Here is a 24,822-nt window from a genome sequence, read left to right as displayed (position 1 = left end):
TCAAATTCAGAGAATTAATTTTTCAGGACTATCTTTCTCTTTTCTTTGTCTTGAGCGGCATCCAAGATGGAAACAACTATTCAAGCCACTGCAGCAACCTTACACCCCTTGTTCCCAAGTAGAAACATGGACGTTTCCAAACCTAACAATCTTGGTCACGGTAATGCAGTTCACTAATGAAATTTCCATCATATTTCTGCTGTCCCAGCATTTTTACTTATACTAAGACTTATAAGACCTGAGCTGTGCTTCCCACATAGCTGAGGGGTATTAAACGCTGCATCAGAGCACACCGCAGGGCAGTACAGAACAGGCTAAGCCAGAAGGAACAGGAAATTGGCATCAAGAGTTAATTAAGATTTAGTGAGTAAATTAAGAAATCATTTTTTTTTACATTATTAGTACAGGGATGCAGAGCCAATGTAAAAATTTCCACAATATAGAAGTGTACAGAGTTAAAAGTTAAAGGGCCAACACACACTCATAAATATATACAACTCACTCCGTTCCCCAGTGGTAACCACAGTTAACTCTTTGTGGTATCCTTCCAGAACTTCTGCTGTGCATTTACATATCCATACACAGATATGTTCATATTAAAAACATATGCATGTGACGTAGAGAACAAATGTATGGACACCAAGGAGGGCAAGGTGGGAGGGGGATGAATTGGGAGATTGGGATTGATATATATACATTATTATGTGTAAAATAGATAACTAATGAGAACTTGCGGTATAGCATAGGGGACTCGACTCAATGCTCTGTGGTGACCTAAATGGGAAGGAAAGCCAAGAAAGAGGGATATATGTATACATATAGCTGATTCACTTCGCTGTACAGCAGAAACTAACACAACATTGTAAAGCAACTCTACCTCAATTAAAAAAAAAAAGCCAAAATCCAAATGAAAAAATAAACCATATAATGTGGTTATATTATATGTAATATTTTGTAACTTGCTTTTATGATTTAATAAATTGATTTTTTCATGTTAATACAAATAGATACATCTAAATATTTTTACATGTTACTTTTATTCCATAATATAGATGTATCACCCACGGTTTATGTAAATAATTCCCTTTTGAGGAAAAATTAAGTCCATTTCCAAATGTCAACTCTGGCAAAAAATGCTTCAAAGGACATATACATTTTTTGGGTAATTATGTTTTTTTCTGTGATACTGTTTGTATTAGTTTGCTAGGGCTGACATAACAAATATCACTGACTGGGGAGCTTAAATAACAGAAATTTATTTTCTCACAGGTCTGGAGGCCAGAAGTCCAAGATCAAGGTGTCAGCAGGGCTGGTTTCTTCCAAGGCAGATCTCCTTGCTTGCTGACGGTGACGGACGTCTCCATGGCCTTTCCTCTGTGCTCACATGTCTGTGTCTAAAGTTCCTATTCCTATAAGGACTCCAGTGGTATTGGTTAGGGCCCAACCTAAAGGCATCATTTAACTTAATTATCTCTTTAAAAACCCTATTGGGCTTCCCCGGTGGCACAGTGGTTGAGAGTCCACCTGCCAATGCAGGGGACGTGGGTTTGTGCCCCGGTCCGGGAAGATCCCACATGCCGCGGAGCGGCTGGGCACGTGAGCCATGGCCGCTGAGCCTGCGCGTCCGGAGCCTGTGCTCCGCAACGGGAGAGGCCACAGCAGTGAGAGACCCGCGTACCGCAAAAAAACAAGAACAAACAAACAAAAACCCTATCAATAAATACAATTCTATTCTGAGGTATGGGGGGGTGGTTAGGCCCTCAGCATATGATTTTGGGAGGACATAGTTCAGCTGGCAACACTGTTCTAGTTACTAACGCTGTTTAAAAACTTGCCACAACACTCGGCAGCTGACAACACCACCAAGTTAATTAAGCTCACTGATTCTGAGGGTCAGGAATTCATTACGTGCATAATAGGGACAGCTTGTTCCTATACCATGATATCTGGGCAGAAGGCTGGAATCATCTGAAATCTCCTGGGGTAAACATTTCCCAGATGGTCTTCCAGAACCTTGCCCCTCCCATCAAGAGGCAGAATCTGTTTTTCCTCCTCTGGAATCTGGCCAGGACTTTGTGGTCACCTCTACTGACTAGAATATAGTCAAAGTGACATTGTGCAACCTCTGAGACTAGCTCAGAAAAGGAAATAGGCCTTCAAACTTTCTCTTTCTCTTGCTCTCTCTCAGCACCTTCATCCTGAGAACCCAGTGACTACACCGTTAGGAAGACCAAACTCTTCCAGATTAAGAGGAGCTGAGGTCCCCAACCAACAGCCAGTATCAACCTCCAGACATGTGAGTGACCAAGCCTTCAGATGACTGCCGTCCCCAGCCTTTGAGTCTTTCAGCCAACGTCCCAGCCTCACTGAGCAGAGAAAAGCTCTGCTGCGATAGGTCCACATTCTTGACCTTATAAAACCAGTGATCATAATAAATGATTGTTTGGTGCCATTAAGTTTTGGGGTAATTTGTCACCAACTATAGTAGCTATAGTCTGCATCCTGGCTCCCCAAGATTCACATCCATCCCACAAGCAAAATATATTTACCTCACCCCAGCATCTCCAAAAGTCTCATCCTATCGCAGAAGAATCCAAAATCCCAAATCTCAACATCTACATTATCTAAATCAGGTATGGCTGAGACTCTATGTATGGTCCATTCTGGAGCAGACCTGGAAACTGGAAAACAAGCTCCAAATTCAATGGTGGGACAGGCATAGAGTAACAGTGATAGCCATTCTCATTTCAAAAGGAGGGACATGCAAAGAAGGAAGGGGTCACTGCTTTCAAGCAATTTCAAAGTCCAGCAGGGCAAATTCCATTAGGTTTCAAAGCTGGGAAGAATCTTCTGTGGCTCAGTGCTCTGCCTCCTGGGCCCATGCCTCTACCCTCTGGACCTGTGGATAACTGTTATAGCCTTTCCTGGAGCAGATATTGAGAGCCAATGAACAAGACCCTCTTATTCCGATTTTCTCATGTGAAGATACACAGATAGTGAACTGAATTACAGGCTAATAGACTCATGGAATTCATATGATCCAGGAAACCTCTCTACCTACCCAATCTCTCGAGCACTTTAATTCAGCATCTACTTTAAAAAGTTCCAAAGATATAGTGCTTGTGATTCATTTGTTCATTAAAAAAATATTTATTGAACAAGTTCTATGTGCCATACAGTGAAGGATTCTGGGGCAAGGCTTAGAATACTACGGTGCAGACAACAGCAACACAATTGAACGTAGGGAGACTTCATTCTGGAGGAGGAGATGGACACTTGTCTTAGTCAGTTCAGGCTGTCATGACAAAATACCAGAGACTGAGTGGTTTAAACAGCAGACATTTATTTCTCATAATTCTGGAGGCTGGTCCAAGATCAAGGTGCCAACAGATGCACTGTCTCACAAAAACCTACTTTCTGGCCTTCTTGCTGTGTGCTCACATGGCCTTTCCTCAGTACACGCTCTTGGTGAGAGAAAGAGCTCTCAAGTCTGTTTTTCTTCTTATAAGGGTACCACTAATCATAGGGGCTCCACCTTCATAACTTCATCTAAACTTCATTGTATCCCAAAGACGCCATCTCCAAATACCCTCACCTTGGGTATTAGAGCTTCAACATATGAATTTTGAAGGGATAAACATTCAGTCCATATTCATTATGTAGCAGTAATGAATATTAAACAAGTAAAGATATAGTTTTAGATTTTGATAAATATTATGAGAGAAGTAAGATAGATAATATAATGGAATGTTACAGAGAATACTCCTTTAGGTTGAGTGATGAAGACATGCTTGTCTTAAAGGGGGCATGTGGCTTGAGACCTAAGACATAAGAAAAGATGTGAGGGCTTCCCTGGCGGTGCAGTGGTTGAGAGTCCGCCTGCCGATGCGGGGGACACGGGTTCGTGTCCCGGTCTGGGAAGATCCCACATGCCGTGGAGCAGCTGAGCCCATGAGGCATGGCCGCTGAGCCTGTGCTGCGCAACGGGAGAGGCCACAACAGTGAGAGGCCCGCGTACTGCAAAAAAAAAAAAAAAAAAAAAAAAAAGAAAAGATGTGAAAGGAAGGCGGAAGGGCTTTGCAGACAGAAGGGACAGCAACTAAAAGCACTGGGAGTGCTCTAGGAAGAAACAGAAGTCAGTGTGAGGGAGAATGGTGGGTGACATTGAAAGTGTTACAAAATCAGGTTAGAAAGAAAAGCAAGGGAGAAATCTTGAGATAAGGTAAGAAGTTTAGATCTTATTCTAAATTTAGTTGAAAGCCCCTGGAGATTTTTTTTTTAATGGAATGACATTATTTGATTTACATTTTAGAAAAATCCCTCTGTTTTCTCTGAAGAACAAGAGTGGAAAGAGAACAATTATGAGACTTTGAAGTTATCTGGGCAACTCAGGGTCATGGCTTGGGCCAGGGTGCTAGTAGCTTAAATGCAGAAGCGTGGAGAGATTCAAGATGTCTTTCAAGGATGGGACCATTAAGACTTGCTGATAGATCAGATGTGGGGACCAAGGGAAAGAGTGAAATCCAGGGACAAGTGCAGGTTTTGGATTAGGGCCACTGGGTGGATTGTGGTGACATTGACTCAGAGGGAAAGAGGGTGTTTGGGGAGGATTTGGATTGAATGACAGGGTGTTTTGGCAGAAGAGGAGAACCACAGGACTTATTATTTATTCATTCATTATATTTTAAGTGTTTATTAGTCATTTAAGTGAAGATGTTGAATAGACCATTGAAGAAGTGAGCTCAGCAGTCAGGGCTGGTGATATAAATGTGTGAGTCAACTTTTAGGTATTAGATACACAAAACTATGAGAGGACGAGGGATTAAACAGGAGGGGAATGTGGCTAAAGGAACAAGTATACCTCTGAGAGAGCACAGGGTGTTCTTATGCTTAGAGGACATAAAGAGCAGGGAGAAGAACCAGGAAAACAGACTGGAAAAGAAACACCAAGGAAACAGGAAGAAAACTGAGATGTGTGGTGAGGTTTTCAGAAGGAAGTTACAATAGCGGTAGAAATTCTTTCTTACGACTAACATGAAGTCTGACTCCTCTGGCTCCATATTACTCACACATTGGTCTCTGATCTTCATTCTGGACAACACACCAAAAAAGTCAAAGGAAATTTTTTTTTTTTTTTTTTTTTGCGGTACGCGGGACTCTCACTGTTGTGGCCTCTCCCATTGCGGAGCATAGGCTCCAGACGTGCAGGCTCAGCGGCCATGGCTCACGGGCCCAGCCGCTCCGCGGCATGTGGGATCTTCCCGGACCGGGACACGAATCCGTGTCCCCTGCATCGGCAGGCGGACTCTCAACCACTGCGCCACCAGGGAAGCCCTCAAAGGAAATTTTTAAAGCATTTCATTATAGGAACACAAGGCATTTCATAGTTACCCTACTCTCGTTTGAAGCCTGAGACCAGACCACCATTGTTGAGCTGTGCAACCATGGACAACTGACTTGGCCCCTGTGAGCTTCATTTTCCTCATCCCTGGAATGGAGAGTGAGAACTACTTTGCAGGGCTGTGGTGGAGTCTGATGACAGTGCACATCACACACCTAGCCTGAGACAAACGCCCAATACATTGAAGTAATTATTAGCTTGGTCCCCTTTCCCTTACGATAGCCCTAGAAAGAGTTGACGATTACCCCCATGGTCTTTTGCACCCAAGATTTTCTAAGATATCATTTCTCTCTCATCCTGTTCTTTTCTCCTTCCTTTGGCTTCCTCTTCCCATACCTGGCCAGTTTTCCAGATCTCCAAGAATTCTAAAGCAAACAGGAAATATCACCCATGTAGGTAATACCTTTCTATGATCACAATGGCCGGGGCTATTTTGTGAAGTCGGGAGCTACATTTGGGAAGTAAAATGCAGAGGTTAAGAATTCAGTTTCTTGAGGCATATTGTATGGGATTGAATTCCATTTCTACCACTTAGAAGCTACGTGAACTTGGACAAGCTACATAAACTTTCTTTGTGTCATTTTCCTCATTTGCAAAACGGGGAGAGTAGTACCAATCTCGCAGGGTTGTTATAAGGATTTTACACAAATTAAAATGGGTAAAGTACTTAGAAGGTGCCTAGTGCTTGATAGTGAGTAAGCATTCGCTAAATGTGAATTACCATCTATAGTCAGGATCTCATGCCAATGGCTGGATGACCTCCCTTCCACGATGTGTTACCAGAGATTCATGCCTCATGAAGCAGGTGTGGGTTGACTTCCCAGTTCCCTCTGACTTTGACATTTTTGGATTTGATAACTAGTGACCCTCAGTGTTTTTTTAGGGGGTGGGCTATGTCCAGAGGTGGAGAAAGCAGAAGCGTTGATCCTTGTTTCACAGTAAGCATCTGGAGCACATTCAGGAAAAGCTATGAATTGGGGTTAAAATGTCAAAACCACTCCAGCTTTGAACAATGCGTTTTCTTCTCAAATGTCAAAACTTCAACTGCTTTTCTGGCTTCATGTGTCCTATTTAGGTTTAAAATTTTTCTTTGATAATTTATCTTTAGTAATAGAAGCAGAATGATATAGAGAAAAGATCATGGGTTCAGAGTTAATTCTAAATCTCAGCCCCTCTACTTTCTACAGTGGCTGAATGTCTCTGAGCCATAGTTTCCCCAAAAAAGAAACAATAATACTTGCTTGCAGGGTGGTCTTGAGAATTAAGGAAAATAATGTACATAAAAAACTCAACAAGGTGAAAATTATGCTTTCCTTCTCTACCGATCCCACTGGACTGCAATCCTTATGCTTCCTTGTTCTCATTTCCTCCCAGATTCCAAAAATATCAGTGCAGATGGCTCTTTCAGAACTTGGGGAAATATCTACATATTTGCAATAGTAGGTCCTGTGATTGGGTGATATTTATATTCTAAAAAAAAAACCTATTAAAATCAGACTTGAATGAACAAAAAAGAGTAGTTTCTGCAAGTTCTAAAAATATCACTCAGAAATAATGCTCTTTCTAGACCCCCAATGCTGAGTAAGGTAAACCTAACCTCTTAGTTCAATAGACTACTGATAATTCCCTTTATGCCAATGGGAAAATTAGCTAGTGCCAAGATATTTTTAACTGGTCTGAAGGAACACATCTTCATTTGCATCCAGCAAGATGTAACCTTAGCAACAGTGTGTATTTTTGGACTCCTTTTCATTTAATGTAACTGAAGCGCCACTGATACACCCCTAATCTGATGACAGAATTCAACGTGACCAATTCATGTGTCTGAGCCCTCCAAGTCCCTTGCCAGCCCAGCAAGATTCTAATTTCCTGTCACTAGCATGAATCAGTATGGTCCAAACCGAAATTAGTTTAGAGCATTAACTTTTCTTGTTGACTTCTTTTAAGTCACATTTAACTGTCTCTCTTATTATAAATGGTCTAAGTATGGGGGAAAGTGTACATCAAGGTGGAAAGAGCTTAGGTGTCACATTTCAACAGAGAATTAAAAATGTGTTTTTGCTTCTTCTGAACTATTGAGGGCTCTTACCCACCATCTCCAACCCAGTGTCTTCTATAAAACTGAGGCAACCATTAATTTGGTAATTCCTACCTTGCAAAGTTGTGCTAACATGTAATATTTCAAATTTGTTTTTAAAAAGGTAAGAGGGATGTCAGTTTGAAGGCATGCTCTTACAATTTGCTACCCTCCATGATGTTTAGCATATAAGACTGGTGATGCTGACTTGGACCAACGCTTCCTTTATAGGGATGGAAATGGAGATCGACAAGATGGGTCTCTCTGAAGACTGCCCGCTCCCCCTCCCCCTTCTGTAATGAACACTTGGCTTGTATTGCTTGCTGAGCAATTCAAAGATGGACATGTGTGGAATGGTTTATATATGTGGAAGAACAAGAAATTCTCCTTTTCCACCAAAAGCAAAGCAACAAAAAAGCCTGAGTAACAGAGGGCTTTGCCAGTCTTACTTTAATAGTTGAAGCTCCTCTAGCACTAGTTTCTCAGACTTTTGCCTGCCATTGCCATGACCAGCTGCTCTTCGATCTTGTTTATCTGTTGCATGCTGGAATAAGTGATTACATGATTGATTCCATTGCAATCTGTCATCGCGACTCACCCAGTCATTGGGTCACACTTGGTTAAATCCATGGATAAATCATGGACTGGATCAGAGAGCTCAAAAGTGGAAATGTGAGTGTATGTCAGTATCTCTATGTGCCTGTGTGTCTGAATATGAACGTGGGTGGTCCTGTGTGTACGTGTATTTATGTCTCGAAGTTCAAGAATCTGTGCCTGAGGGTCTGTGGGCATGTATGGGGGTCTGTGTGCTCATATGGTGTGTCTTTGGTTCATATGTGGTGTTAATAAATGTATGCATGCATGGTTTCTGTACGTTTGTTGTTGTGTAAGAGGAAGGGAGCAGCTGAAGATTAGGCGTCACTTATTTATTCATTCAAGAAATATTCACTGAGGGCATGAGCAAGCCAGACTTGGAATCTGTGAGGTCACGGGTTCAGTCAATGGAAGAATCATGCCAAACAGAGATGAAGAAATGCTTTGAGCAGTGCAGTGGCAAAATTCTCTGCTCATGGATGTGCCGGCGGCAGCTCTGGGGCTCAGTGAAGTCCTTGAACGATCTCCAAGGTCATATGCGTCAAGCTGTAGAGGATCCTGCCTTTTCTCTCCTGTCTTCCGCCCTGTTCCCCGTGTCCCTTTTGGTGGGCCCTCCTCTTCCCTAATCAGATGTGTGCTCCTGCTGGTGTAGTTCAAGATGGCAAATCCCTGGCCAGTTGGGCTTCGGAGATGGTCTAATTCATTGCAGGAGACGGTCTAATTCATTGCAGGAGATAGTCTAATTCATTGCAGGAGACGGTCTAATTCATTGCAGGAGACGGTCTAATTCATTGCACGTTGTGTGTTTATAGTTATAGAACTCACTTAGGAAGATTGCTGGTATCCCAGCTGTCATCAAAGTAGTATTTTTGAGTGTTCTAGGCAACAGAAAAAAGCTCTTTATTTCCACTTGCATCAGTCACAGAATTAGGCAGAGATGATCCCTTCATATGTATTTTGACAGGAGAAAGGAGAACAGCCCAGAAGGAAGACACGCCCCAGCCACGGGCCTCAGGGGTGAGCTGTTAGGGCCCCAGATCTCCTAGTTCAGGATCTCTCAAACCCCCTCCTCTGTGAAGCCTCCATGTGACGGTTAATATTATGGGTCATCTTGACTGGGCCACGGGGTTTCCAGATTAAACATTATTTCCGGGTGTGTCTGGGAGCGCATTTCTGAATGAGATGAGCATTGGAGTCAGTGAACTCCGTAAAGCGGATTGTCCTCCCCAAGCCTGGATAGAATGCAAGGCGGCGGGTGGGGAGAAACTCACCCCTTTCCTTCCCGCCTGACCGCTGAGCTGGGACATCAGTCTTCTCTTACCCTTGGACTGGGATTTATACATTTGGGTCTCCTGGCTCTCAGGCCTTGAGACTCGGACTGGAATTACACCGCCAGCTTCCTGGGGCTCCAGCTTGCAGACGGCAGGTAGTGGGACATCTCATAGCCAATCCCTCATAATAAACCTCCCTATCTATATATACATCTATCCTATTGATTCTGTTTCTCTGGAGAACCCTAACACTCACTCTGATCCCTCTTTTCCCAAAAGACTCCAGGGTGTTTGAACACCTCCTGGGCTGCCCTGTGAGTTCCTGGACCACTTCGAGTTTAACGCCATCATTGTGCAGCACTTTACAGCTCCCAAGGCACTTGGGCCAGTGCTTACTCTGTGTGATCTTCATGTACCCCCCGTGAGATGGGTTACTAGAACCAGATGAATGGATAAAGAAGAGACGTGGTACACATATACAATGGAATATTACTCCACCACAAAAAAGAATGAAATCTTACCATTAGCCACAACATGGAAGGACCTAGAGGGTACTATGCTAAGTAAAATAAGTCAGAGAAACACAAACACTGTATGATGTCACTTATACGTGGAATCTAGAAAAACAAAACAAATGAACAAACACAACAAAACAGACTCACAGATATAGAGAACAAACTAGAGGTTGTCAGAGGGGTGGGAGGTGGAGGGGAGAGGCAAAATAGGTGAAGGGGATTAAGAAATACAATCTTCCAGCTATAAAATAAATAAGTCACAGGGATGTAACGGCACAGGGGATACAGTCAATAATACAATAAATTTGTATGGTGCATAATCTAGAAAAGTATCAAATCACTATGTTGTACACCTGAAACTAATGTAATACTGTAAGTCAACTATATTTCAATTTTAAAAATGCAAAATAAAATAAAGATGTAGAAATTGAGGCTCCAAGAGGAGGCCAGTGAGTGGCAAAACGGGATCTGAAGGTTCAAATCCAGGTCTCCCCGACTCGAACGTGGTCCACATTTCACGAGACTGCCTGCCCCACAGGCTAGGAGTTACTCGGGGCTGGGGCATCCTCCCCATTGAGCTCCAGCCTGGCTTGGAGTCTAGGGTTGGGTGTCCAGGGTCTGAGCTTGTGGTGCAGGAAGCTGATTGGAGGGTCTCCTCTGGATCAACACCTGAGAGGAAGGAAGTAGGACCGGGCAAAGGGAGAAGCTGCAGTGCAGTGTGCTTGCAAGCAAGGCCTCAGCTGATGCCACAGGCAGCTCTGGATCTGGGATGGTCCTCCAGTTGTTTTAAGTAGAAGAAAGGAGCCCTGATATCGACCGTCCCTGGAGGTGGGCTGCCTCTAGGGAGGGTGTGACCTTGGACAAAGTGGCTCCCTTTAAGGGAGTGCCATTCAGGGATTCAAGGAGAGGAACTCAGCTCAGAGCCATCTGTTCTGATGAACAGATGCCAGAGGAATGAGCGACTCAGCTCTTCGGGGGAATCTGGGTGACACACCACAGAACAGTCAGGAAGGGGCTGTGAAATTGATTTTCTCTACAACACCCTTCCCTGTCCTCTTATAGTGGGTTCTCCTGAAGCATGTTTGTTTTTTTTCCGCACTGGCTGCCCTAGATCTTTAAACACTGCTGTCTTCTCTGCCCCCTTGCTCCAGAGATCGTGTTCTCGATATTGCCTCAGTGTGTGTGTACGTGCAGGCGTGCCTGTGTGTGCTTCTGTGTGTGTTTCTCACCGACATCTACTAAGGCTCCTTTCTGTGTTGCTTTCTCAGGCTGGGAACTCTGTGTTTCCTAGCAGCCCTGACCGCCATACAAAAATGGGATAGAAATGACAGAGTCCAGCCCTGGCTTTGCTCTGTTTCTGTGCTCAGAGCATCTATGATTTGGGAAGCTGGCCTGACACAAGAGCAGAGCTTCCACCCAAGGAAGAATGACTCTGGGTTCGGCAGGTTTGAGGCCTCCTGTGCCCTCTGGGACCTCTCACGGGGGAGGGCCCTGCCAGGGCAGCAAGGGATTCAGAGAGCAGATGCTGAGAGGCTGGGGCCGGCTCTGGAACAGGGGCTCCATTCTCTGCAGAGGGTCAGCAGTCACCCTGCGGCGAGTTCACTTGGACTCTGTCTGAGTCCCTGAATTCAGACTCTTGATTAACTAAGCCATGAAGCATGACCCCCGGCCCCCAGAGAGTTCTGTCATTGGACAGATTTCTCCCAAGTTCCAGAGGTCACGCGGAGGGCCTGATGTGAAAAGTCTTTCCTCGCCCAGGGGTCCATCCTCGCCCACAGCCCGCACTTCATATTTTCCAATTGAGGGGTCCGGCTCTCTAATCCGGCCAGACTGTGAGTGGGTGCAGTCCAGCCACCCGCTGGGGCCGCCTTCCAGGTCGATGGGTGGGAGGAGGAGGGATTGCTCTGTCCTGGGGCAAAATCGCAGGATCTCCAGAAAGACTCTCTGGTTTTTGCCATGAAATCCCTGCTGGTTGATACCAGAATTCCCCTTCAGCAGATGACAGCATTTTTCAAGGATAGCGCAGACGTGGAGAACATTTTTTTTTTTTTTGCGGTACTCGGGCCTCTCACTGTTGCGGCCTCTCCCCTCGCGGAGCACAGGCTCCGGACGCGCAGGCTCAACGGCCATGGCTCACGGGCCCAGCCGCTCCGCGGCATGTGTGATCTTCCCGGACCGGGGCACGAACCCGCGTCCCCTGCATCGGCAGGCGGACTCTCAACCACTGCGCCACCAGGGAAGCCCCGGAGAACATTTTTGAAGTGGGGTGAGGAAGGGTGTCTGACCTTCACTTTGGGGCCCAGGTCAGAGATGTAGTCCTTCCTGGAGCCGGATGTGCCCGTGGTGGGGAGGAAATGAGTGAGGAGAGGCGTGGGAACCCGACGTGGAGAAGGCTCTGGAAGAAGGCAGAGCCTGAAGCTGGGAATGGCTCTAAACCAAGGCTACAGAGTTTGCCAATCTGTCGGCACCGTCTCAGTGCGGTTGGAATGTGACCTTGGGAAGGTCAAACAGAGAGAATATTGACGGAGTGTATCAGACAGGCTCAAGCACGGACTTGGCATTGACCATGGGTCCCCAGGCTGCATGTCACCTTGTCTCACGGCAAAGCTGGGAGTGGATTGGCCTCCACCCCCGCTTCTGTTTTCTGGAAGCTGGCTCGGAAATACAGTTTTATTTGTAAAATGGCTCATCTCTCCTGGAGTCAAACGCAGCTTTCCAGCGCCGGTGACGTCTGAGACGGGGCTTACCTAGTGGGCTGGGAGTTCCACCAACTCCTTTGCTGTCTTGCTCTGTGCTGGGGAGCTCTCAGTGGGAGGGGGCAGCACCCGTAATTGTCAGGGTGTCTCAGGGACTGAGTCATAGGCAGAGTCTTCATCCATCACTGAATAGATCAGTAAGCAGGAGCTTCCAGAGCAAAAACAGTCAGAGAAACTCCAGCAATCCCACCCCTGGGTGTATATCTGGAAAAAGTGAAAACTCTAATTCCAAAAGATACATGCACCCCAATGTTCACAGCAGCACTATTTACAACAGCCAAGACATGGAAGCAAATCAAATGCCCATCAACATATGAATAGATAAAGAAGGTCTGGTGTATATACATGCATATATATATGTGTACATACACACACACACACACACACACATGCATACACACACACAATGCGATATTACTCGGCCATAAAAAGAACGAAATATGGCCATTTGCAGCAATGTGGATGGATCTAGAGAATATTATACTAAGTAAGTCAGAGAAAGACAAACACTATATGACATCACTTATATGTGGGATCTCAAAAATATGCAAATGAATGCATATACGAAACAGAAACAGACTCACAGATGTAGAACACAAACCTGTGGTTATGAAAGGGGAGAGGGAAGGCGAGAGGCACAAATTAGGGGCGTGGGGTTAACAGATACAAACTACTATCCATAAGATAGATAAGCAACAAAGACTGACTATATAGCACAGGGAATTTCACCCAATATCTTGTAGTCAACTATGATGGAATATAACCTGCAAAAATACTGAATCACTATGCTGTACACTCGAAGCTAACACAATTCTGTAAATCAACTTTACTTCAGTAAAAAATAGAAAGTTAAAAAGGAGAAGAGAACTACAATGGCAAAGACAGAGAATGTATACAAAGACAAACATGAAGATGTTCTTTGAAAATAAAAGACAATTTTGATTTATAAAGTTCTTCCTTTTTTTATGTCTGCAGTCAGAAATTTCCTAGGGAGGGACAGAGGGTGGACCTGGCCTCCAAGGTTATGATTCCTCGACAGAAGCACTTACGTTTCTTTCTCAAAGAAAACTGAGAGCAGGCTGTAGCCTGCAGGGGAGGGCCTTGGGCTGGGGCCAGGCCTGTGTTTGCTTCCCAGCGGCTTCCTGAGCTCGCCACATGTCCTTGGGCAAGCGCCTCGCCCTCTCTGGGTCTCCCTTTGCGGAATCATAAACTGAAAAGTACCTTTCAATTCTGACCCTCTATGGATCTATTTTTAACAAAACTCACGCTTACTTCCGCGCTCTTGAGCCTGCCATAACGACATTTGCAGCTATACAAGCTTTCCAGAATCAGAAAGAAATAGCGTTTGTGAAGTGTCAGCGCATCAGAAATGACTGGCACCCAGGGGTTTCAAGCCCCTCCCCGAAACCTGCTCCTGCTGCAAACACAAGCCCCTTCCCTCCCTGCGCTGCTGCCTCTCGGCCTGTCCTTGCTGACTACGCTGGGTGTTCTCAAGAACAGAAATAGAATATGTCTGCCACGCAGCAAGTGCACTCCTGGGAGGATGGGGGGTGTGTGTAATTTATTTTATTTCATTGTTTTCAGATAATTCTCTGTTAAAGAAAATAATCTCTGAAGTGGAGTGCAGGGGCCCTGAAAAGCTGTCAGCTCCCTGCTAGACAAGTCACTTTGTCCCCAGCTAGAGAGGGTGCCAAGAATGCTCCGAATCCTTCATCAATGCAGGGATGTCCTGGGGCTGCGTGCAAGGGGCGCACAGACATTTCGAGTGTAAAACTACAAAGCAAAGCGTCACCAGGTTATTAGGATGCACGAGCTCTCTTCTCCACATCCTAGGTTCAGGATTCCCGTGAACCAAGCTAAGCTGGCAGCTGTGAGCTGAAGCAGCCCATAGATCAGAGTCCACGGTACTCTGAGATCACGCTTCCCTCTGTCAACTTGGAGCAGGGCTCCCCTCTCAGCTTCCCTGACAAGGGGCATCCAGCTGCCTCATTTACCATCTGAAATCTACACAGTGGTCAGCGGGCTTTCCTGTGTCCTAATCTGATCTGATCTCACGGTGGAATCTATCAGCAACTTGAAAACCCCTTGAGAGGAAGTGGAATCAGGGGTTCAAGTCCAAACTCCCCCCCATCTAAGCTGCATAACCTCGGGCCGGCTTTTCAGCCCTCTCTGTACATCTATGTCAGCTGTAAATTGGAGATCGTGAAAACGTTTTTCCTGCCAGTCTTGCCAGTTATTGTAACCGTCGGGTATCATATTGGGCATCAACATGTTTGAAGCTGGGCTGAGCAGAGGCCCGTGGAGGCTCTGTTCATGGTCCAGTGCCAGACACACGCGGCGGAGGGGTATGAGTAGGACCAGATGACAGCTTCTGGGAAGAAAGCTAGAATCTGGAGCACAGGACACGGGGATGGGAGAGAGCAGAGGAGGCGGAAGTCATCTGTTAGTGTCTCTTGAAGGAGACCCCCATCCCAACCCCGCCCGGTCCCAGAACTTCCTCTGGGACACCCCTCAGCCCAAGGGACCATTGGTTTCCTCACATCTGTGAGCCCCGCCCCCAGCCCTGGGACAGGTCCCTGAGAGAGCCCGGAGATGCCCGTTTCCGTGTTTTCTCCTCCGAAGCATGTGGTCAGCGCTGGCCTGGCACATTGCAGGAGCTCGGGACCCGCCGGGTCAGGCTAGCTCGGGCGCACAGACACCTCCCTCCCCTGCGCTCCTCTCCCCGCGTCTGCCTCCACCTCCACCTCGGCTCCTGTTACCACTACCACTGTCTCCTCTGTCACGTCTGCTGCCACCGCCACCTCCCCCAGCAGGCTGCACGCTGGGGGGCCGGGGCTGGGCGAGGCTGTGGACCCTGGGAGCTGGGCCGGCCTTGGAGCCCAGGGCACTTGGGGGTGCTGCGGGGCAGGGGCCCCCTTTGTTGCCAGGGGCGGTGCTCGGGACAGAAGTGGCAGGCAGGGGGCCCGAGGGGTAGCTTGGTGGTAGAGCTGGGGACCGAGGGTGCTGGCTGCTGTGGACAGGTTTGGAGCCGTTTTTGGCTGGAGACTGGCTGACTTCGCAATCCACGGAGCGTCCCCTCTTCTTGTCATCTTCAGAGTTTTCTGTGGTACAGTTGGCTGGGCTGGGCAGGATGGGGCCTCAGCCATGATGTCACCAGCCTCCTTCACAGGCGTATTCAGGCCATTCAACAAGGACAGACACACGTTTAGACCCCAGGGGGGCACTGTGGGGAACTCAGACATGAGTAGGCACGGTCCTGGCTCTCGTGGATCTTGGAAAGTTCTTAATGAATGAATCCCTACCAGGCCTGAGGAATCCTGACTAGCTCATGGCTGAGCTGAGGACATGGGAGGCCACACTGTAACTAGAGCCATGCCCACGATGAGCACCCTTTCATCCATGCAGCAGCCTCTGTATTTTCATACCCATTTTCCTGATGAAGGAACTGAGGCTCAGAGAAAGCTGGTAAGTGGCAGAGCCAGGACTAGAAATAAACGCTTCCAACCCCAGATAATGCACGTTCCTAATAAACCTCACATGTCATGATTGGTGAGAGGCTCAGGATAAATTCTGGGATGAGAGTAGTGGAAAGAGGACTAAAATAGGTCTTGTTCTGCCTGGGCTAAGAAGCTATTTAATAAATGAACATGAGTCAGTGAGGAGGCAGCATCTTCTCCGTGGAAAACATGGGTGTAATTCTGCAATTAGAGGTTCCAGTAAAAGTGGGCGGACAGCTCCCTGGAAATATAAATCACTTCCAGGAGGCACAGATGAACAGCTGTGGCTACATGGCTGGGGGCCAGAGAAGGTCAGGAACTTTATGTTTTATGTCGTGACCGCATTGAACCTGCCCCCGACTTTGGCCACAAATCCTCAGTTGGGATTCCTTCTTCTCTTTTGCTTCTACAATCCCTCCTCCTCCCGCCATCTCGGTGACATTTATTTTAAAAATAAATGTGTGTGTGTGTAACCATGTTACTTCCCTAATTAAAATACTTCATTGGTTTCCTAGCTCCACAAGGTAGAATCTAGCTCTTCAGTGTGGCTTACGGGGTTCGCTTAGCTTAGGTTGGCCCCAAAGCAGACCCTGAGACAGGATCTGGGTTTCAAAGGCTGTCCAGTGAAAGTAGGAGGACATTCACCCATCAATGCTTGTTCCTCGTTGGTGAAGGCTTGCTTTTGGGGATATTAACTTCCCAAGATGTCTGTCTGCTCCTCACATGGCCAGCACACTGCTGGGAGGAGAGTGGGCCCTCAGATGCAGAGGTACATCTGCTCGAGGTAGAAGTCATTGCCGTGTGATGAACTGTCCACAGAGCTGGCCAAAGGGATGCGGGCAGTCAGTGTGGCATCTGTGGCACAGATTCTGCGCGAGTTTCCTTCTCAAGCTGCATCTTCTACTCCTACACCTGGTCCTAGATTTCCCAGAGGGGTTACTCAATGACCAAGAAAAACACAGATCACACACAGTTATGATACCTTAGTAAGAGCGCTTTTATCTAAAGACACAGGCAACTAACCTCTCTGCAGTAGATTGACCAGGCTGTAAACTCTGGACTCTTTTTCCTTTAACACACATTCCCACACCCTCAACTAACAGGCATGAGAAGAAACCAAATGAGGGTGAAAGACAAGCTCGTAGCAACAAAAACTCAGCTCCCTGTGTGGTGGGCAGGAGGAAAGGCTGCGTGAAGCTCTCTCCCTGGACCTGGGCAGAAACACCTTAGGAAACTCCTGGGATGTAAGTGCATTCTTCAGAGTCTCCTTAATAGGGCAAAGCACAGGATGTGAGCAGGTGTACGGAGTTGAAACGGAGTGTTTGATTAGATGAAGTTTGAAGAGCTGTTCCCAAACATGTGGTCTTTTTTCAGACGCCCGTATTTTGTACATGCTGGTCCCTCTGCTGAGACTACCTTCTGTGTTTGTCCATCACCACTTCTGTGAAATCCTCTCTGACCAGCACATACAGACTTAATCACCCCACCCTCTTTCTCCATCAGACTTGTAAATACTTTATTATAACTCGGAAAGTCATTACGCTCTTTCTGGACCTCCTTTTATGTGTCTGTAACATAAAGTGTTCACAACCATAAGCTTTCAGGCCTAAAGTTTTTGAATCTTTTATCACTTATAATTTTTTTAATAGCAAAATCAGCTATTTTGTAGGATAATATGTATGCCTTTTTTTAATTTTAAAATCTATTTTAGGTTGGTTGTCATAAAAATTCCATGATTCAAAAACATTTGCTAAATGTCTTCTATGTGCCAGGCCTAGTGGGCCACACCTAGAATTTATTATTCCTATCCTTGAGAAATTTATTTTCTTGCTAAAAAACTGACATCTGAACCCAGGAAATAATGCCAGTCACACAGCAAAGCAGCAGGAATTTATACCGCAGGGGATTCACCAGGAGCTGGGGCAATGCTTCCAGGATGTGAGCCTTGGGTGGAGAATAGGACACAGTATTTCTGACACTAGGAAGAGGACATCCTAAATTAGTGCAGCATCACCTTCACAGAACCACATGGGAACAAGCAAGACATGAGACTGAGGGAGATGAGGACCCTGACGATCTCCCCGGGGCAGCCTGTCTGCTCTGCAGTGGAGCCAGGGATGTGGATGGAAGGGTGAAGATGGGGGAGAATTTAGATGCCAGCCAGTGGAGTTTGACACCAGACTACATGAAACCAGTAACTTTTTAGAAAACAGAGGGACATTAAGATGTTTGTGTTTGAGAAGGTCAGTGTGGCACCTGATGGGAGACGGATTGGGTGGGGATGAGAGGCTGTCCCACTGAGACCTTGAGGAGAGCACAACTTGATGTGGGCATAGGAGAAGGAGATGCAGGTTTGACGGGACACGGATCTGGATAGCAAGACAGGAGAAGGATGCAATATTGAGGACAGCAAGGTTTGGCTCTTGGCCAAGAGAACGGTGGTCGTGGTGGTAGGGGCAGGAGAAATTAACCCAAAGAGGTATGATTTGTTAAAGCCATATTAATGAGGAGTGTGTGTGTGTGTGTGTGTGTGTGTGTGCACGTGCGCGCGCGCCCGTGTGCGTGCATGTGAGTGTGTAGGGGGCACAGAGTTTTGGTGTAAGAGGAAACTGAAGCAGAGAAGAACACAGAGGCTGTCAGAAGTAGGGAGTAATGCCCTTGCCTTTGAACACAGCTTGGTTTCAGACATACCACTTGAACCATTCTTTGCATCTCATGGGGGCCCTGACTTCCCAGAGCATCAATAATGCAACATGGAAACTGCAGGTCTGTCTCTGAATGAAGACACTGGGATTAGGGAAGCAAAAGCCATTCCAGAAGCTCTCCCTTCATCACAGTCTTTACAAACATGGCCCATGTTTGGAACTTGGTAGGGAATTTGATGCTTGACTTTTCGACATGTGTCCACACGGTTTCCATACTCTTTCTTTTGGGTGATGACGCTACGTAGCTTTGTATGTAGATAACGGTGCAACCGTTCACAGCACAGACAAACACATTCACAGATGTTTTACACAGGAATCACTTAAGCTCAGTGGCTCTTAAAATACTTTTGCCATCCCAGCACTCCTGAGGGGCACAGTACTCCCAGATCAAACACAGAGAGTCAACTCATATGTGTCCAGTTTCAGTGGGAGAGAATGGAAGGACCCGCGTTCCTCAGTGCTTGAGTCAGAATCTGGGGGAAAGAGAGCAAAGCCCTGCAGGTGGTTCTGATGGAGCCCCCAGGAGGCTGGTCCCCGTGAGGACTCACCGGCCTCTAGTTCAAGCACAATCTGGGCTCACGCTTCTGCCCGAACTGCATTTTCTGCCCTGCCCCCTGCCCTTCTAATCCTAAACCTAGCCTCAACCCTATAAGGGTTCAAGACCCTTCACGACCCACTCGTAGTTTTCTCATCTGAGAAATCACCCCTGCCTCACGCAGCACAGGTCATCTCTTTGATGTCTCATTCTTGCCCTTCAATCAGTATTTGATCATCTGAGTGTCTGTTTCCCCCCCAGAGACAGTGGGCTCCTGGAGAACAGGTGCCACGTTTTAGGTGTCTCTGAAGCCTGGCACCTAGCACAGGGGAGATCTATCGTGAAAGCTTACAGATCAAATGCATGGATGGATACCTCGAAAAATACACGTCTGCAGCCTTCAGTCTCTCTGCCATTTCTTGTTTCCAAACCTCTGTGGGGCCCTGGCCTCGGCCCCTTGCCCTGGAGTCTCCTCTTCTTCGGGGAAGCTGCTGCTCCCTCCTCCATCCTCCGCGTCAGGGCTACATTCCTCAGGAGAGGTTGGATAAAACAGTCTTTCCGTCTCTGCAGGTTCAAGGTCACACATGAGTGTGGCACGCCATGGTAGCTTTTCAGTAACTGCTCACGTGTGCAGAGCATTTCAACATTCCCCGACCAGCACATTCTTTATCTTATCATCAGCTCCCTGACATCCTGGGAAAGCATCATTATTCTCTGTTCTGCACAAGCAACTGAGAGACTTGAGAGTGAAGTGACCTGACTGAAGTTGTCCATTAGCAGAGGTGGAGGAGAGAGAATTAGCACCAGGACCCCGACCGACTCAAAGCTTTGGGGTTTTTCCACTTTATCACATTTGATCTTTTCCCATCAGGTTCCATTTTCTTTCTGGTTTTGGGGATTTGTCCAGTATTTATCTATTAGTGCCTGACCCCTGCCTCTTCTGATTCTTTTGAAAGGACCCCGCTTTCCCTGACAGGAAAATCCAACAGGAACTGTTATTTCTGAGATGTCCGACATCTGACCTCTCAAGGCTCACGTTTCCCAGTTCGATTCCGGAAGCCAGGCTGACCCAGAGGACATTGGAGCCTCCTTCAGAGGTTTGGAGCAAGACTGATTGGCAAACGCCGTTTGGTATCCATCTTCTTAAAATAGAATCCTAGAATATACTTTGTTCTATTTCTTACAGTTTTTTCTCCTCCTCTTCGCCTGTCTGTTCTTTGAAGCATTTTCAAGCTCATCACAGATATAGGCAATTAAATGTGTTCACTAAGTCATCCTTTGCTTCATCATAATGAAAATGAATGCATAGTTTTCTTTCTGCAAAAGTTTGCTAAAATCCCTGGCTCGAGCACGATCAACCTGTCGTCTGGTCATCTCGTCTTAGTCATGGGCTTTGTGACTCCAGAGAAGTCACATAATCTTTCAGTTCTTTCACTGATCACATTCCTTCTCAGTTATTTACTTATATGATTGCCTCCCCTACCAGACTGTGAACAACCAGCAGGCGGAGCAACGTTTTGTTCCAGTTTGTATTCTCAACACTTAGTACAGTTTCCAGCAGATGTTGGTTGAATTCAATGGAGCACTGAACGCCACCGAGAGGATGGGAAAGCATTAACTGCAGAAAAGGGACATCAAGAAGTCCTGCTCATCTATCTGATGCTTCCCTTCATGTTTTTTTTTTTGCGGTACGCGGGCCTCTCACTGCCGTGGCCTCTCCCATTGTGGAGCACAGGCTCCGGACGCGCAGGCTCAGCGGCCATGGCTCACGGGTCCAGCCGCTCCGTGGCATGTGGGATCTTCCCGGACCGGGGCACGAACCTGTGTCCCCTGCATCGGCAGGCGGACTCTCAACCACTGCGCCACCAGGGAAGCCTGCTTCCCTTCACGTTTGAGAGGAACAGTAGCAGGGTCAAAGGGGGAAGAAGGTGTGATCTGTGTGTGTGTGTGTGTGTGTGTGTGTGTGTGTGTGTGTACAGCAGTGCACATGTGGCGTTTGTTCTGAATGGAGGACACAGTTGTTGGCATAGAACAAGAGAAGGAGCCATGAGTGACAAAAACCCTGACCAAAGAGCGGATCATTTCAAATCATATCTGACATGACCAGAGGATGCCATCTCAAATTCCCTAGTCAAATGCCCACGATCTTAGCGCCACGGTGCGGCAACAGTTGGGACTCAAGAGTTCTTCTAACTCGTTAGGTGACCTAACGAAAGTTACCTCTAATTTAGGGTGACATTTAAATTTCCAAGAGGACAGAGAACAGTGAAATTTGCTAACTGGGCTTTGGAGGACACAGAAATGCACACAGGTTGTTGAGTATATCATGCTGTTTTCTGGGGAATTAGAGGCATACTAGGATGTGTTTGTTTGGGTACTGCTTTATATCACCATGGCTGAGGGGAAAGCTAAAAACTGCCAGAAAACAAAAATATTAGTACAAAGGATTATTGGGCTGGTGACAAGGAACACCCAGAAGATAGGAATTGTTTCCAACAGAAAGACTGTGAAATATACATGAAGGTAAGGAATGGCATAGAGTAAACACATGCGAATAGTATAATTGGGACCAAGACATTATGGAAAAGGCAATCCTGCTCAATAATTTATATATTTATTTTTATTTTTTTTCTTTTAAAATGTTTATTTGGTTGATTTTGTTATTTTTCTAACTTTTTAATTTGGATGCTTTGTTTACTAATTTGTTTTTTTACAGTTTTTTATTTATTTTACTTTTTTTTACAGCAGGTTCTTATTACTTATCTATTTTATACATATCAGTGTATGTCAATCCCAATCTCCCAGTTCATACCACCACCACCACCACCCACTTTCTCCCCTTGATGTCCATACGTTTGTTCTCTACATCTGTGTCTCTATTTCTGCCCTGCAAACCAGTTCATCTGTACCATTTTTCTAGGTTCCACATATATGCGTTAATATACGATATTTGTTTTTCTCTTTCTGACTTACTTCACTCTGTACGACAGTCTCTAAGTCCATCCATGTCTCTACAAATGATCCAATTTCGTTCCTTTTTATGGCTGAGCAATACTCCATTGTATATATGTACCACATCTTCTTTATCCATTCATTTGTCAATGGACATTTAGGTTGCTTCCATGACCTGGCTATTATAAACAGTGCTGCAATGAACACTGGGGTTCATGTGTCTTTATGAATTATGGTTTTCTCTGGGTATATGCCCAGTAGTGGGATTGCCGGGTCATACGGTAATTCTATTTTTAGTTTTTTAAGGAACCTCCATACTGTTCTCCATAGTGGCTGTATCAATTTACATTCCAACCAACAGTGCAAGAGGGTTCCCTTTTCTCCACACCCTCTCCAGCATTTGTTGTTTGTAGATTCTCTAATGATGCCCATTCTAACTGGTGTGAGGTGATACCTCATTGTACTTTTTATTTGCATTTCTCTAATAATTAGTAATGTTGAGCAGCTTTTCATGTGCCTCTTGCCCATTTGTATGCCTTCTTTGGAGAGATGCCTATGTAAGTTTTCTGCCCATTCTTTGATTAGGTTGTTTGGGTTTTTTTGATATTGAGCTGCATGAGCTGTTTATATATTTTGGAGATTAATCCTTTGTCCGTTGATTCATTTGAAAATATTTTCTCCCATTCTGAGGGTGGTCTTTTCATCTTGCTTATGGTTTCCTTTGCTGTGAAAAAGCTTTTAAGTTTCATTAGGTCCCATTTATTTATTTTTGTTTTTATTTCCATTACTCTAGAAGGTGGGTCAAAAAAGATCTTGCTGTGATTTATGTCAAAGAGTGTTCTTCCTATATCTTCCTCTAAGAGTTTTATAGTGTCTGGTCTTACATTTAGGTCTTTAATCCATTTTGAGTTTATTTTTTGTGTATCGTGTTAGGGAGTGTTCTAATTTCATTCTTTTACATGTAGATGTCCAGTTTTCCCAGCACCACTTATTGAAGAGACTGTCTTTTCTCCATTGTATATCCTTGCCTCCTTTGTCATAGATTAGTTGACCACAGATGTGTGGGTTTATCTCTGGGCTTTCTATCCAGTTCCACTGATCTATATTTCTGTTTTTGTGCCAGTACCATACTGTCTTGATTACTGTAGCTTTGTAGTATAGTCTGAAGACAGGGAGTCTGATTCCTCCAGTTCTATTTTTTTCCCCTCAAGATTGCTTTGGCTATTCGGGGTCTTTTGTGTCTCCATACAAATTTTAAGATTTTTTGTTCTAGTTCTGTACAAAATGCCATTGGTAATTTGATAGGGATTGCATTGAATCTGTAGATTGCTTTGGGTTGTATAGTCATTTTCACAATATTGATTCTTCCAATCCAAGAACATGGTATATCTCTCCATCTGTTTGTGTGATCTTTGATTTCTTTCATCAGTATCTTATAGTTTTCTGAGTACAGGTCTTTTACCTCCTTAGGTAGGTTTATTCCTAGGTATTTTATTCTTTTTTTGCAATGGTGAATGGGATTGTTTCCTTAATTTGTCTTTCTGATCTTTCATTGTTAGTGTATAGGAATGCAAGAGATTTCTGTGCATTAATTTTTCTTCCTGAAACTTAACCAGATTCATTGATTAGCTCTAGTAGTTTTCTGGTGCCATCCTTAGGATTATCTATGTATAGTATCATATCATCTGCAAACAGTGACAGTTTTACTTCTTCTCCAATTTGAATTCCTTTCATTTCTTTTTCTTCTCTGATTGCCATGGCTAGGACTTCCAAAACTATGTTGAATAAGAGTGGCAAGAGTGGACATCCTTGTCTTGTTCCTGATCTTAGAGGAAATGCTTTTAGTTTTTCACCATTGAGAATGATGTTTGCTGTGGGTTTGTCGTATATGGGTTTTATTATGTTGAGGTAAGTTCCATCTATGCCTACTTTCTGGAGAGTTTTTATCATACATGGGTGTTGAATTTTGTTGAAAGCTTTTTTTGCATCTATTGAGATGATCATATGGTTTTATTCTTCTATTTGTTAATATGGTGTATCACATTGATTGATTTGCACATATTGAAGAATCCTTGCATCCCTGGGATAAATCCCACTTGATTATGGTGTATGATCTTTTTAATGTATTGTTGGATTCTGTTTGCTAGTATTTTGTTGAGGATTTTTGCAACTATATTCATCAGTGATATTGGTCTGTAATTTTCTTTTTTTGTAGTATCTCTGGTTTTGGTATCAGGGTGATGCATGGCCTCATATAATGAGTTGGAGAGTGTTCCTTCCTCTGCAATTTTTTGGAAGAGTTTGAGAAGGATGGGCGTTAATTCTTCTCTAAATGTTTGATAGAGTTCACCTGTGAAGCCATTTGGTCCTGGACTTTTGTTTGTTGGAGGATTTTTAATCAGTTTCAATTTCATTACTTGTGATTGGTCTGTTCATATTTTCTATTTCTTCCTGGTTCAGTCTCGAAAGGTTATACCTTTCTAAGAATTTGTCCATTTCTTCCAGGTTGTCCATTTTAT

This window comes from Orcinus orca, chromosome 13 (assembly GCF_937001465.1).
Source record: "Orcinus orca chromosome 13, mOrcOrc1.1, whole genome shotgun sequence".
Taxonomy (NCBI): domain Eukaryota; kingdom Metazoa; phylum Chordata; class Mammalia; order Artiodactyla; family Delphinidae; genus Orcinus; species Orcinus orca.
Note: the sequence above shows the minus strand (reverse complement) of the source record.